At 44.0% G+C, this 14,457-nt stretch overlaps 1 protein-coding gene across 6 annotated transcripts in view; it reads right to left on the minus strand.

Moving 5' to 3' along the window:
• PALM2AKAP2 (PALM2 and AKAP2 fusion) overlaps positions 1-14,457 on the minus strand; it is a 386,485-nt gene that overhangs the window by 181,173 nt on the left and 190,855 nt on the right. The window contains exon 1 of one of the 6 annotated variants that reach the window (XM_043547588.1): positions 7,499-7,563. The exons of the other annotated variants lie outside the window; for them this stretch is intronic. The gene's annotated coding sequence lies outside the window, so the exon portion shown is untranslated. Of the gene's footprint in view, positions 1-7,498; positions 7,564-14,457 lie in introns of those variants that run through there. 6 annotated transcript variants of the gene reach the window in all.

Here is a 14,457-nt window from a genome sequence, read left to right on the forward strand (position 1 = left end):
ATGGACTTTTAGAAAGTCTTTGACAAGATCCCTCAAAGGCTTTTAAGCAAAGTAAACAGTCATAGGATAAGAGGGAAGATCTTCTCATAGATCAGTAACTGGTTAAAAGATAGGAAACGAAGGGTTGTAATAAACGGTCAGTTTTCACAGTGGAGAGATGTGAATAGTGGGGTTCCCCAAGGATCTGGACTGGGACCAGAACTGTGCAACATATTTGTAAATCTGGAAAAAGGGTAAACAGTGAGGTAGCAAAATTTGCAGAGGATACCAAATTACTCAATAGGTAAGTCCAAAGCAGACTGTGAAGAGTTACAAAGGGAGCTCAAACTGGGTGACATGGCAACAAAATGGCAGATGAAATTCAATGCTGATAAATGCAAAATAATGCACATTGGAAAACAATCCCAGCTCTACATAAAAAATGATGGGGCCTAAATCTGATGTTACCACTCAACAAAGAGATCTTGGCATCATCATGGAGAGTTCTCTGGAAACATCTGCTCATTGTGCAGTGACAGTCAAAAAAGCGAACAGATTAGGAACCATTAGGAAAGAGAGATAATACGACAGAAAATATGCCATTATATACATCCATGGTACACCCACACCTTGAGTATTGCACACAGTTCTGGTCACCCCATCTCAAGAAAGATACTGGAATTGAAAGGAGTACAGAGACTGGGATATGGAGCAGCTTCCAGATGAGGAGAGAGTAAAAACACTGGGATTGTCCATCTTAGAAGAGAGGGCTAAGGAGACCTAGGAGAGAGGTGTATAAAATCATGGAGTGGAGAAAGCGAAGAGGGAAGTGTTATTTACCCCTTCACATAACACAAGAACCAGGGGTCGTCCAATGAAATCAATAGGCAGCAGTTTTTAAACAAACGTAAGGAAATACGACGGCATATAGTGCACAGTCAACCTGTGGAAATCGTTGCTGGGGATGTTGTGAAGCAGGGCTTAATTTGTGCCAGAAATGGCCAGGGCTGGGGCCTGGCACCTCTAGGCTTGGCAGTTCATAGCCCTAGCCCCTCTGGGCTTGCCACGCCAGTTCTGAAAGTAAACAATTGCTTGAGCCCTGGCACCTCTTTCATTACAAATTAAGCACTCTTGTGAGGGCCAAGAGTATAACTAGGTTCAATAAAAAATTAGATAAGTTCATGGAGGATAGGTCCATCACTGGCTATTAGCAACCCCATGCTCTGGGTGTCCCTAAACCTCTGACTACCAGAAGCTGGGACTGGACAGTAGAGGATGGATCACTTGATAATTGCCCTGTTCTGTTCGTTCCCTCTGAAGCACCTGGCACCAGTCACTGTCAGAAGACAGGACACTAGACTAGATGGACCAATGGTCTGGCCCAGTGTGTTCTCAAGCTGGATTGGAGATGCTGTGTGAAAAGCCTCTCTTTCATGATATCTTGGCAGTTTTACGTGGATTCCTGGCTGGAACCTAGAATTGTAGAGGCATAAAGAAAACGAAAGGTTATGTTTTTTTAAAATGATGAACCGAACACTGAGGTTCAAGACAGTCTAAGAGGAGTTTCGTTTGAGTTTTGAACAAAGGTTTGGAGATGGTTCTTCCATTATTCAGACGGTTTAAAATATCAATAAATGTATGTTATGAACAGAACATTTAAATATTACAATTATTTAAACTCTGCTGTTCAGTTGTCTGGATCTTCCAGATTCAGTTCTGTCATGGATTTCTCTGCGACTAATAGAATTAGAGTTTCAGGCATTGAGCACCTTAGAGCAATAGGTGGGTTATTTCCAAAAGCAGTGAGTAATTTTGGGTGCCCAATGCAAGACATCAGGGGCTTGGTTTTTGGGAAGTACTGAGAACCCAGCCTCTGAAACTCAGGCCCCTCTCAGAGATCTCAAGTTGGGTACCCAAGAATTGAGAGACAGTTAAAATTACTAGTGACACTTGAGAATCTTTGTTACAAGCAACATTTGATAAGGGGAAAGGAATCAGCAGAAGGGTTTAACAGCCAGTGCAGACCCCTAGTTTAACACTGAATTAGGTTACCTGGTGAAGACAGATGTTTTTAGACTCAATGGGCTGGCAAAAGAAGATACCGAGTCCCAAGGTGAAATGCAGCCTGGGCATAGATAAGTTGAATGCCCACTCACGTCAAGAAGAGTTGACATACTTGTATCGGGGCAAAATTTGACTCCTTATGTTTAATGGAGTGGTGGGTAGCTGAACTCAGACTGTCTTTGGTTTTCAAAACAGCTACGGGCATGCGATGGTAACACTTTTGAATGATAGCCCAGGACTGTGCTCTTACGTTTAAAATGTTTAAGGACTGGGGCGTCATTGTGCTCGGCACTATACAAACAGAGATAGTCCCTGCCCTGAAGTTTACTATATAGAAAAGACAAAAGGTGTGAGGGGAAACAGAGGCCCAGAGATAGGAAGTGGTTTGCCCAAGGTCACACCACAGGTCAATGGAAGAGTTGGAACAAGAATCTGGGTCTTCTGGGCCAGAGTCTCATTCCCAGACCACTACTTTCTGGACTTCTGCAAGTTGTCAGCCTTGCTGGTCAATGCCCATCTTTGCTCAGAGCAACAGGGAGTATGTTCAGATTGTAAACACTTCAAGGGAGCCATTTTCCTTAGCCCTTACTTAGTAGTAGTTTACTCAGGCAAATCCCACACCAGGGTCAAGGAAAAACAAAAACAGTCTGCACAACCGTATCCAGTATCTCTTCCTTTCAATCCCATGACTGTTTTAAAATCTGAAATTTTAATTACTGTACAGATTGTTCCAGTACTACTATAAATTTGACGTGTCAGAGAGCAGCTTTAGAACTTGCATTTTAAGTTGAATCTTAACCATTTTAGAACTTGAGCCCTCATCTGTGCATGCTCAAAACCCACCCCTCCCCATGGAGATCATGTGTACAAAAGCTTATCAGATTTTTCAGAAGTAAACAAATGCCATTTTAACTATCTCTCATGTTAACACTTCTATCCCCTTACCCCTTTTTATTGTTTTGTCCATTATCCCTTTTTAAATCTTTGATGCCCAGAACATACTTCCTTATCTCTTTTCTATCAGGGATCTGACACCGGTCATATAAATAGATTGCTAAGAGCACATCTACATGGGAAAGCTTTACCAACTGTATATAAAACTGTTCTAACTGCCCATGTAGGCACTCACTCTAGAATAAGAGTGGGGGTTTCTCAATGTCGCATAAACCCCTTCCAACGTGACCTACGCTGAATCAGAAAAGGGCCCTCTTATACTAGAGTTAAGAATGTCCACACAGGAAGCTAGAGCGGTTTTATTTCACCCCTTCACTTTTAGAACTTTCTTGTGAGACCACCCCTTAAGGTTGTAAGTTGCTTGGGTCCTGATCCAGCACAGACTCAGGCATGTGCTTAACTTTACACATATTAATTGATCCATTAGGTAAAATCCTGGCCCCAGTGAAGTCAATGGCAATACTCCCATTGAGTTCACTTACTAACTTCAATGAGGCTATTGACGTGTGCAAAACTGAGTACATATGTTGGCAGGATTGGAGCTGTCGGTTGTAAATGCTTAAAAGCAGGTTCTGTGTCTTCCTATATGTTTATACAGTGCCTAACATGTTGTGGGCACTAATGCCATTAACAAAATGATGGCCCTCATCTCTCCCTTTCCAGGGCTCTGGGACTTGAAGATTCCTGCTGGGACAGGGACCCCAAAGTCCCAGAGAGTCTGGGGAAGAATCAGCCAGCTGGACTGACCTAGCTCACCTTCTCCCCATAGGACTCACTGCCCCCAGTAAACCCAAGGCTCTCCTCCAACTTACCTTATTGTTGTTCTTGAGAAGGCCAAGCAGTTCCCCCATGCCCTACTGCATGCTGGGATTTACCTCAGTCTCTTTGATGTTTAAAGGGCCAGTGGCAGCAACAGGACCTGCTACTGAGTTTCTGACAGGATGTCAGAGTAGGCAGGCCTGTCCTCCCAGAAAGAACGCTTATGAGATTTGGGGAAGAGGGGGCCTACTTTGAGGCATCATACTGAAGAAATAAAATGGACTATCTGGTCACACCTCATGATCTGGGAGGAGGTCAGCCAGCCACATGCTGAAGATAGGGTGACCAGATGTCCCGATTTTATAGGGACAGTCCCGATATTTGGGGCTTTCTTATATAGGCTTCTATTACCCCCTTTGTCCTGATTTTTCACACTTGTTATCTGGTCACCCTAGCTGAGGGCGAGAAAGGGAGACGGTAAGAAGCCAATGGACTTGTCTTCAAAAGACATCTAAAGATATGTGCTGCTTAGGGGTGGGGCGGGGGGAGAGATCAATGCTTAGGGCTGGTTGTGTGAAGGGGGGTGGTTCTTAAAAGCTTAACTGGATCAGAAGAAACCTGTACTCATAGATCCAAATATCATGCCCCTGCCTACAGAGATCATTGGACTCTGAGGCATTCACCCACCCCTACTGCCAGCACCAGCTAGAACCAGGAACGGGAATGTAAAGTTTGCCGTACTAGATGAAGTCATTGGTCAGTGTAGTCTGCTATCCGGCCACTGGGAGTGGCCAGTGCTTAATGTTTCTACAGAAGGGGAATCTTCTTCCCCACATAATGCAGCCAGCTAACTTGTTCAATGCTGGCAAATTCCTTCCAGTCCTTTCCTAGTGTGGGACTGGTTAAACTGAAGTGTGAGGTTTGAACAGCCTTGCAATAGTATCCTAGAGTGTCCAAGCTTCCTCATTTATCTCCACCAAACACACCCAAATCCTGTTCTGAAATGCTCCTGCTATTCCGCAACGGGATTTCTTGGCAGGGAAAGCACTGAACTGGGCTGTAACGTTTGTGAAGTGTGGACAAATCGTTCAGTCCAGAATAGGATGAGGCCAGTAGGCTCACTTCATTTGTGACCCAAGATGTGACTACTTGGATTTTTTTATAGCTCTCTACAGGCATTAGCCAATCCTCACATTAACCGCAGAGGGGGAGGAGCCCCACATCTTTTCAACGGATGGGGAAATTGAGGTGGGACATTTAAGTGACTTGTCCATGGCAACAGTGGAGCGTCTCAGAGGTGGGATTAGAACTAAGGGGTTCCTGGTTAAAAGTCTTATGCTTGTCTTGCTAGGATATGTCTGGCTGCTCCCAGCTCTCCAGGAGTGAAAGGCTAATTCATTCAGAAAACATACAACAAAGTAATGGCTTAGTACAACTGGTTTGTTTTTATCCGTCCACCCCACCTACTAGTAAACCCACTTTATAGTCAAAACTCAAACAGTCTCACTTTGGCGTCCACAGCAGAGGTGAAAATGAGAAGGCTGAAGAGTCACTGAGGGAAAAACTTTGCTAAGCCTGAGCCTGGCTGCCCCATGGAAGAGGTCTCAACGTTCTCTAGGCGTTGTGTGTGAAATGAAGTCACATGCTGCTGCCTCTCCGGACAGGACAGCGCTCTGGGGAGGCTAGTCTCAGCAACAGCAATGGCTGATGCAGGACAGCGTGTGATGTGACAATCCCCCACTCTCCCATCTGCTCACTCATGACGTGATTCAGCTTCTATCCAGGATGATTAAATGATTCCCACTCGCTACAGTGGGAGTTGGATCAGACCCTCAGCTCTTGGTGACGGGGCTAGCTGAGCTCCCTCCTTCCCATTCCAAAGCGGTGTCTGTGTGCAGCTTGGAGTAGCAGCATGCAGGCATGCGTGTGTGAGGGCAAAGAAGGGGGCAGAAGCCGGGAATGGAAGCAGGAGAGGTGGACGAATGGAGGGAAGCAAATTGGTACTTGAAGAGGGTGTGTGTGCAGCTGGGCAGTTAGTTCCACATTACCATGCAGAGAGCAGAGTTAGCATCTTGGGTTTAGCCCCTGGGCTAAGGATGCTGTATGGACAGCATGCTCAGTAGCCCCCACCCCAAACTAGGAGCCCCACTCGGCTAGTTTCCAAAGATTTCCCTTCTTGTCAGCAGGCCAAGGAAGGTACCACAACAACATCAGTCCTGCAGGGAGGGGTGTTAGTGACAAGAACTCTCCCTCCCCCCATAATTCAGGGCCTAGCCTAATCCAATTCATTCTAGGGTTTGGTCCTGCTTTGAGCAGGGGGTTGGACTAGATGACCTCCTGAGGTCCCTTCCAACCCTAATCTATGATTTGAGAGCACGACTCCCCATCGCTGCCCTAAAAGGTGTGACACACCATATGCTGAAGAGCTGCTGGTCTCCTAAAGCTCAGCAGTGAGAAGTTTAATTCCTAGCCATTCAGGGTTTTATAAAGAGGGGTTTATACTGGCCTCTGGTGTGTTGGTGACCCCTGGCAGAAAAAGTCCTCCCTCAGAGAAAGTGCTGTGCAAAGCAATAGCAGAAGCTGGGGGGCGGGATGGGGGGTGGGGAATGGCATAGCTATTTTCATCACAGTGCATTGTGAGATTATTGCTTACTTAACACGCCACGGGCCCGGGGAAGCATCTACAAATATTCCGCCATTTTTGTTCCAGTGCGGTTAAATTTGTAGGCAGCCTTCTCGCAGGCCTAAATCCTATAGAGCGTAATGAGGATGACACTAAGGGTGCTCTAAAAAGGCCATAGAGCACAGAGGAGGAGAGCCTCTCCAGCATGGTTTTAATCCTCTGTATGGGTTCAATCCTGTAAGGTGCCAAGCACTCTAGCCCCAGTCCTGCAAACCCTTATACACATACTTACCTTTAAGCATGTGCTTAGCACAAGGCCAGAGCGCTCAGCATCTTACAGGAGCAAGCCCTATAGGATGGATATAAGCCCCAATTTAGCATATTACTTTAGCACTTCAAGTTAAGTACAAGTAGTCTCACATGACTACCCACGTGCTTAAAAAGTTAAGCACATGGCTAAATACTTTGCTGGATCGGGGAGCGTATTTCTCACATTTTATGGGAGGATTCAATAACCCATACAAAGGTTATCAGTTTCCATTAATGTTTCTGACATTTCAGTAAGGATTTGTCTTTGGAAATATCCCTTATACTACAGATGTTGCCTCTAGCCTATTGGTACTCTAGTAAACTTCTGAGATAGCTTGAGAGGCCCTGACATTTAGGGACACTACAATTGTCAGGCTTCTTATTTTGCTACCCTGTCACCTATTACAAATAACCTTGCAAGGGTACTAGCTTAGGCCTAAACGCTGGAGGCCAGCCCTTTATCAAGCTAATTGCTAAAAACTGTATTGTACTTCACACACTCCCTAGAGCGGGGGTTTTCAAACTGGGGGTCATGAGGTTATTACATGGGGGGTCACAAGCTGCAGGCTCCACCCCAAATCCTGCTTCATCTCCCGTAATTATAATAGCGTTAAAGATTTTTTTAAAGTGTTTTTCATTTATAAGGGGTGGGCGGTCACACTCAGAGGCTTGCTGTGTGAAAGGGGTCACCAGTACAAAAATTTGAGAACCGCTGCCCTAGAGAGAACACACAAACACCCAGGATATTGCAGTGTATGCTATTACAACAGGCCTGTTAGTTCAAAGCACAGTAATCATAGAGTCTCTTACCTTCTATGCAGTGATTTCTTTTTTCCAGACCAGCATCTACACAGACCAGTTCCCTCCTTATAAGTAAAGCTTCCCCCCTCTCCAAACACTTTCTTTTAAAGGCTTGCATCCCGAATGCAGACCAGCTGTCAGCCACTCCCTCCAGGACATTCTGCCAAAGTCAGGTGGGGACTTTCCCTCCAATATAGCTCAGTTCTCCTGTCTACCACATTGCTAGGGATGGCGATATACATCCTATCTCAAGAGCATAATACTTCACTTACCCACCAACAAAATGTTACTTGCTCTGAGCAAGTAGAATTTTGCCAGACTCATTTAAATATTAACTTTCTTTCTTATGGGTCTAACTTATGTTCTGGGGCAAATTCTGCCCTTTCATACTTCCCACACAGCCACATTGAGTTCAGGGCGGTTGCACAGAGTATGAGGCCTTGGTCCTGAAAGCACACAGGCACTTAACTTTAAGTAGGTGGGCTGGTGGTGTGATTCTTGCTTATGGCCTCAGAGGACCAGGTTGCAAGCTCTGGCAGTAGAACTGAACACTGTTGGACCTTTAAGGTCAGATGAGATGATCTGATAATGGTTTCTTCTGGCCTTATAATCTATAAAGTTTCCTGTTGACTTTGGATCAGAGCAGACTTTGCTTTTCCTTGTGTTCTTGAATATGCCATATATTTCAAATGCTCACTAAAGAAAGAATATTTAAAAAGATGCCAATAATCATAGAGACTGAATTTCTTTCCCTATAGCAGTCCTAGTCAGAATGGAACATATAAGCGCATGCAAGGGTGAGATCTACTCTTGGTGGCAGGTTCTGTATTTGCATACATATTTGGACTGTGTCCAGCACCTTGTGAGTCCTAGCAGGTTACAAATAATAAATAAAACAATATCAGGATTGCCAACTCCATGTTCAAAAACCATGAGTCAGGCCCCACAAAAATCACAAGTCAGGGTTAAAAAATGATGAGATTTTAAATAAATAAAAAGTGGAGTTCTTTTAATTGGCCTTCTGGCTTTTATGGTGTTATTATTTATCATTTGTATTGTGGTAGCATCTAGGAGCCCCAGTCATAGACCAGGACCCATTGTGCTAGGGGCTGTACAAATGCAGAACAAAAAGCCCCAAGGACCTTATAAACTCAATTAGAATTAATGTTTTCCAGCTTTCCCCTGCAACCCTGATGGCTAGAAACTTAGTCTTTGTTTCAAATGTGAGCTGAGATCCTCCTATAATTACATGACTCCAGGTGCTGAGGCTTTAAGAGACTTGCAACACTGTAATATCACAGTCAGTTAATGATTTCTGTTCTCTCCCCAGTTTGGTGTGAATGGAAACTGATCTGGGTTACTTCTCCTGGTCTACAAATCCCCAGTGTTTCAAAGGTGATCAATAACAGCTTTTGTAATAGAGGTGTAGAGCGAAATAGCAATAACTGCGTATTTCCAGGGGTGTGTATATCTTACACCGGATTTCTACACATTTGGCACAGTTAATGCACTTGGTATGTGACTGTAGCATCACTTCTCACCATTCGCCTGGAAATTTAGCTCTAGCCAAAAAAATTGCATAAATTGGTCAGTAGAAGGAAATATTTGCTCTGCTTCACTGATGAGTTGATTAGGATCCTGTCAGCTTCTCCAGTGGTAAAAATGTTACTATTCTTGTAGCTCCACACTGGGCATATTTTATTTGATCTAAAGTTACAGGAAACTTAAGATAATGCAGGATTTTTTAATTTTAATTGCAAGGAGTTAATAGCAGTAATGTGACAACATTAGAATTATATGCATCGGGCCAGATCCTCAGCTGGTGTAAATCAGGATAGCGCCATTGCAGGCAGTGGAGCGGCACTGATTTACCTGAGCTGAGGATCTGGCCCATTATGGATTCCAAAGGGAGATGAAATCAGGCTTTTTTCTTGTCCTCCTGCATACAAACAATTCCAGAGCCCTTTTTTGTCTAACAGTACCAGATAGGCTCTCTTCATCAAGCGTCTGATTACTGCAAGCAGCTGAGTTCATTTTTAATAATCCATGTTTTCGTAATTTGGCAATGATGCTCGTGGGGAGAGAAAACTCTAAGGAGCTCACTCTGGGGAGGAGTTTGGAGTCTCTGATCCCGTTTACTGGCACACGTGGTTTTCTAGTTACCATAGGTACTTGTAGGGTGCCCATCTCTGTAATATCTCAGTGCCTCGCAATCTTTAATATAGCAGGGTAATATTATTATTCTCATTTGCAGATGGGGAGTATGGGGGCCAGAGAAGCTATGTGACTTGCACAAAGTCACACAGGAATTCTGTGGTGGAGCAGGTCTCTGGAGATCCAGGCTTACACCTCTGAGTGTTCAATGAACTCAGATATGAAGCATTTCTTACATCGACAGAGAGAGCACGCAGCGTTTTTTAAACGGGGAAACTCTTTTCCCACCCTTTCATTTGGAAGCAATTCTTTCCCCCAAGTTCACAGAAAACTCCCCTTTCCTTTGGAGTGACAAAGTATAATTCTCCATGCCATTTGTTCCTTCTGCCCCGTACGCTGGGGACTCCCATCCCCTAATCTTGGTGCAGTGACACCCTCCCCCACACTTTCCCTTTTAAACTTCTTCTCCAACCCCACAGCATCCATGAAATCTGTCATTGTTAGTCATCTCCACTCCCAACGGTCTGTTAGTTGTCATTAAGCAAAAGATTCGCATTCTGTCATAAGTGAGTCCTCCCCCGGTCCCCTAAGAGTCCATGTGTCTGAGCTGTATTGTGCTTCTGTTGTGATGACAAACTCCACAGGAAACAGGCTGTGTTTCCACTATCTTCTGTATGGCATAGAGCATGCTATCAACAAATAATACAGAATAATATAATGGAAACATGGACCAATCCTTTGTGGTAGCTGGAAAAGGTACGTGGTTTAGTCTTAAGGCCGGGGGGAATTTCACTGTTCTCATTTCACTTTTCCCTGAAGAACTGCACAGCAGAGAGAACAGAATGTCCAATGGCACCCAAAATGCTGCTGCGACTCTCATCCGTGTTTTTTCACTCATACCATTACTGGCGGGTGATGCTTCCCTTTGTAACGCTAAGAATGTCAGGGCCAAGTTACATGGTGTGAAGTACGAAGGGTCCTGATGGAATCAAGGAGTCAGTGGGAGACCTGGGTGTGCAAAGCAACAGAGGGGCGGGCTGTGAGTGTGCAGTAACAGCTCACTAATGGAAGTTGTGCAATCCCACCCTGATGGCAGAGGATATCTTCCATTTTTACAACCAAACCATCTGTAAATCACCTTGAGATCAGCGATGCTCAGATTGAGGCTCAGGAGCCGCAAGTGGCTCTTTAATGTGTGTCCTGTGGCTCCTTGCAAAACGTGATATTAAAACAGTGTGAGATTTAATTATTAACCAATCTACATTATTAACCAATCAAGATGCTTTTACTATGTTATTAACCAGTTGTAGTTGATAAAATAATACCTGGTCAGTCATTTTGTTGTGAGAATTATATATACATTATACACACACACACACACACACACACACACACACTAAATGAAACAATGAATTCCCAGTATTGTGGCTCTTTTGCATAATGTTGATTGCTAATTTGGCTCCTGAATCACTGAGATCTGAGTATCACTACTTTAAATATTCTATTGTATCAGTAGTAACTCATGCTGCAAGCAAGCAAGTTAAACAAATACTTTGCTAACTGTTCTGCTTCCTTCCGGTAATAGATATAAATGAATTACGAGGGTCAGATTGTGGTAACCCTGCTCGTGCGGAATGCACCATGAGTAATCCCACTGAGGTCAATGGGGCTACTCGAGAAGAGTAGCGAGAGTCTAGCCCAAATCAACTCGAAGGTGAAAGCGTTTTCTTTTCTCCTACTTGCTATGAGAGTGAAAAAATGTTACTGTCTTTTTAAGGTGACTTGGAAAGGGGAAAAAATGTGGTTTGTGCCTTTTGCTTGTCTGTTTTTTGGCTTAAAACTTAGTACCCACAGGAGTGCCAAATATTCTTTGGCTGGTTTTGTCAGAGGACTTGTTGGATGACTCAGATATGTGAACTCAGAGATTTCTCAGGCCTTAATTGAAGAGAACATTTCTTATAAATGTTTGTGTTAAACAGGGGTTTGCAAAAACAAGGCGTTTTTAATACAGTGACCAAAAATCACTTTTCTGTCAATCAGATCTAATTTCTTTGATTTCTCAAATGTCCTAAACATACCAGTTCTCCTGCCATCCACAGAGACTTCCATGGTAGACCAGATCTAAATGTCTCATGTTAAAAAAAAACACAGGAAAACCAACTTTATAAAACCTCATATCCAAACCTTTCTGGTCTTATAAAGCACCAACAAGGGACACAAACCCCTTTCCCTCTCCCCCCTCATCCCACCCTTGAAGTTCAGCTTTTATCTATCAGCAGTGACCACAAGGAGCCTGGTAAAGGTCACACCGTCCATTTTATCCCTCAAATGGAAACTGTAATGTGACGCTAAGGGACAAATAAACACCTGCAGTGTTGCAAGGCTCATCTTTTCGCCCGGGCACTTGAAAACAGGGGTGGGAGGGCGAGGAGGGCAAGGATTGTAGTTGTAGTGGTGGGGAATAAGAGGGGGGATTACTTTAAATTGCAGTGCTTACGTGCTGTATTCTAAAGTTATATCAAGGAGACCGAAAGCATGCGGAGAAGGCACCCTCCTGAGCAGTTTTATAAGTCTAAATACATAAAACGTGGTGTTGAGAATAAAACAAGGAGTTGGGTTTTCATCTAAAAATATGGTGGACACTCTCATGGTAAAGGACAGTCTACTGATTTTGACACTGCCCAAGTCCTATTACTGTTTATTCTTGGGACTTAAATATATTGTATGGAGAACATTCCCTGGTCAGGAAATTGACTTGTGATGTATTGGCTCACTGCTGAAAATCGAGCCTTTATCTTCCACAAACAGGGAAATGCTGTGTGATCTTACAACCAATAGGGTCTATGGAGTTTCAGGCAAAGTATCTTGTGAGAAAGAAAAGGGAAAAGGAAAATGACACAATAACAGGCATGATGAGTTAATTCTGTGGTGAAGCATCAAAGAGAAGGAGCAGGAGCAGCGGCAGGGCACAAGAGGGGAGAAAGAAACCACCAAGGTGGGGTTAGTACTTTAATTCTTTTAGTGAGCGAGGCTGCTCCGCTGCAATATGTCCTGGAGATCACAGAGCGTCGTGAAGAGTAGGAGTTAGAGAGAAACACAGCACAAAGACACAGAGGTAGGTGCAGTGGAAAGGCAGATTTATTTACTAGTAATACTGTACAGAGAAAAAAAGAGAGAAGCCACAGTTACAGCCTGGCTGTTGCTGGCAGTGTTCTTGGTTTATTTTTTGTTCTCTCTCTTTTTTTTTTTTTTTTTAAATCTGAAGAAAACATAACAGTCAAAAAAGTACACTTCAGGTTACAAAGTACAGCAGCTATCCCAGCAATTCTAATCCAGTGTTAGCACAACAGTTCCCCCCCCCCGCCAACGAAATGGGATTTTATTTACATTTGCTCACAAAGAAAGTGGGCAACTAAAGCTTTGAGGGGGGGGTGGGGGGGAAGGCTCATCCACAACCTACATTCACCATAAAAGCTGCATTTGACACAACATTTTCTTGGACCCCTGAAATAATAATTGGCGTGGGGGGAGAGGGGAGAAGCAGGAAACACGGGTTTGTCCTTGTTCTGACCTGGCATTGCTTGTCTGCCCTTAGACACAGTTGTCACTGAAAAGGAAAAAGCTTTTAAATGGATTTGTGTCCTGCCTCTGCCTATAAGCAGTGCCTGCATCCTTAACTATAAAGCACAGGACAAAGTTAGAGCCCTGATTCAGAAAAGCACTTAAGACTTAAGCAGGTGCTGAACTTTAAACACGTCCTTAAGCCCGTCCCTATTCAGCAATGAGCTTAAGCATGTGCTTAAGTCTTAAGCCCTCTGCTGAATTGAGATGGTTGCATAGATCTTCTCTGTTGCAAAGCTGACAGCAGTGGTAACCATTCATAGCACTGGTACTTGTTAGAATCAGTGACTCGGTTTGGGAGCAGGGCCTTTCACAAATTGGATCAGTCGGTGATGGATTTTAAGTTCTACTTTTGAGCCTTCCTTTAGACTGATAATATCTGCAGAACTTTCCAAGGTACAGTCTGGGGCCAGATTTTTCTCTGATTTACAGTGGGTGGAATTAATATGTTGAGATTCAATACACCAGGGTATTGGTCTGTACCATGCGATTTATGGCCTTCTCTATATTAAGAATGAGTAACAATGGCAAGATTTTAATGGTAACCACTGTACCGTACATGCTTGCACACCCACGGATGTCAGTGGGATTGTATATGTGAAGCTGAGGGCAGAATTTACCCAAATGGCATTTAAGGCTTTGTCTACATTAGCACTTTTGTTGGTAAAACTTTTGTCAGTCAGGGGTGTGAAAAAACTCCCCCCGGACTGACATACGTTTAATTGATAAAAGCGTTGGTGTGGACAGCACTATGCCGGCGGGAGACGCTCTCCTTCCACCATAGCTACTGCCGCTCACTGGGGGTGGTTTAATCTCTCTTGTCGACATAGAGCGGCTACACGGGAGACCTTACTGCAGTGGTACAGCTATGCCTCTGTAAGGTCTGTAGTGTAGACACAGCCTGATGATGTTGGAAATATCTAAGTACTAGGGATGGGCTCACATCATTTTGTCTTATTCAGGACTCACTTGAACAGCATAGGGGTTGAATTTTCAACTCTTAACTTATTAGGTTCTCACTTTGCTTGGAGGAGACTGTGAACAGAGAAGGCGGCAGGGGGCAGGGAAGAGGAGGAACAACGGAGGAGAGTGACAGACAGAGAGAGTGGGAAAAAAAGAGCAGAGATAGTGAGGGGAAATAGTCTAATGGAAAATCCCCAACTCTCTCTCTCTCTCAATATTTTATATAATGC

The sequence above is a fragment of the Chelonia mydas genome, chromosome 5 (assembly GCF_015237465.2).
Source record: "Chelonia mydas isolate rCheMyd1 chromosome 5, rCheMyd1.pri.v2, whole genome shotgun sequence".
In the NCBI taxonomy this organism is placed as follows: domain Eukaryota; kingdom Metazoa; phylum Chordata; order Testudines; family Cheloniidae; genus Chelonia; species Chelonia mydas.